The sequence below is a fragment of the Coregonus clupeaformis genome, chromosome 28 (assembly GCF_020615455.1).
Source record: "Coregonus clupeaformis isolate EN_2021a chromosome 28, ASM2061545v1, whole genome shotgun sequence".
Lineage (NCBI taxonomy): Eukaryota > Metazoa > Chordata > Actinopteri > Salmoniformes > Salmonidae > Coregonus > Coregonus clupeaformis.
In genome coordinates, this window is record NC_059219.1 from 17,866,095 (window position 1) to 17,867,633 (window position 1,539).

Here is a 1,539-nt window from a genome sequence, read left to right on the forward strand (position 1 = left end):
CCCGGGTTTGTGGCTGTCTAGATCCCTGCTGTTTGTTGTTTTCAATCTTCTCTGTGACCTGCCTTGTCTGGAACTGTGAGGAGTAACAACGTAACCTACGTTGCTAGCTACCATGACAAAGACCAAAGCCGGGGGGAGTACCGTTGAGGACCTCTGCCATATCGTGGATTCCGAGCTATCTATCTAATAGAACTCAAAAGGGTTTTCTTTAATGGAAGCTTCTTTAATGTCAAACATGTCAAATGTGGTGCACCACAGGGCAGCTGTCTAGGCCCTCTACTCTTTTCTATTTTTACCAATGACCTGCCACTGGCATTAAACAAAGCATGTGTGTCCATGTATGCTGATGATTCAACCATATACGCATAAGCAACCACAGCTAATTAAACCCTTAACAAAGACTTGCAGTCTGTTTTGGAATGGGTGGCCAGTAATAAACGGGTCCTGAACATCTCTAAAACTAAGAACATTCTATTTCGTACAAATCATTCCCTAAGTTCTAGACCTCAGCTGAATCTGGTAATGAATGGTGTGGCTGTTGAACAAGTTGAGGAGACTAAATTACTTGGCATTACCTAAACTGTCATGGTCAAAACATATACAGTGGGGAGAACAAGTATTTGAAACACTGCCGATTTTGCAGGTTTTCCTATTTACAAAGCATGTAGAGGTCTGTCATTTTTATCATAGGTACACTTCAACTGTGAGAGACGGAATCTAAAACAAAAATCCAGAAAATCACATTGTATGATTTTTAAGTAATTAATTTGCATTTTATTGCATGACATAAGTATTTGATCACCTACCAACCAGTAAGAATTCAGGCTCTCACAGACCTGTTAGTTTTTCTTTAAGAAGCCCTCCTGTTCTCCACTCATTACCTGTATTAACTGCACCTGTTTGAACTCTTTACCTGTATAAAAGACACCCATCCACACACTCAATCAAACAGACTCCAACCTCTCCACAATGGCCAAGACCAGAGAGCTGTGTAAGGACATCAGGGATAACATTGTAGACCTGCACAAGGCTGGGATGGGCTACAGGACAATAGGCAAGCAGCTTGGTGAGAAGGCAACAACTGTTGGTGCAATTATTAGAAAATGGAAGAAGTTCAAGATGACGGTCAGTCACCCTCGGTCTGGGGCTCCATGCAAGATCTCACCTCGTGGGGCATCAATGATCATGAGGAAGGTGAGGGATCAGCCCAGAACTACACGGCAGGACCTGGTCAATGACCTGAAGAGAGCTGGGACCACAGTCTCAAAGAAAACCATTAGTAACACACTACGCCGTCATGGATTAAAATCCTGCAGCGCACACAAGGTCCCCCTGCTCAAGCCAGCGCATGTCCAGGCCCGTCTGAAGTTTGCCAATGACCATCTGGATGATCCAAAGGAGGAATGGGAGAAGGTCATGTGGTCTGATGAGACAAAAATATAGCTTTTTGGTCTAAACTCCACTCGCCGTGTTTGGAGGAAGAAGAAGGATGAGTACAACCCCAAGAACACCATCCCAACCGTGAAGCATGGAGGTGGA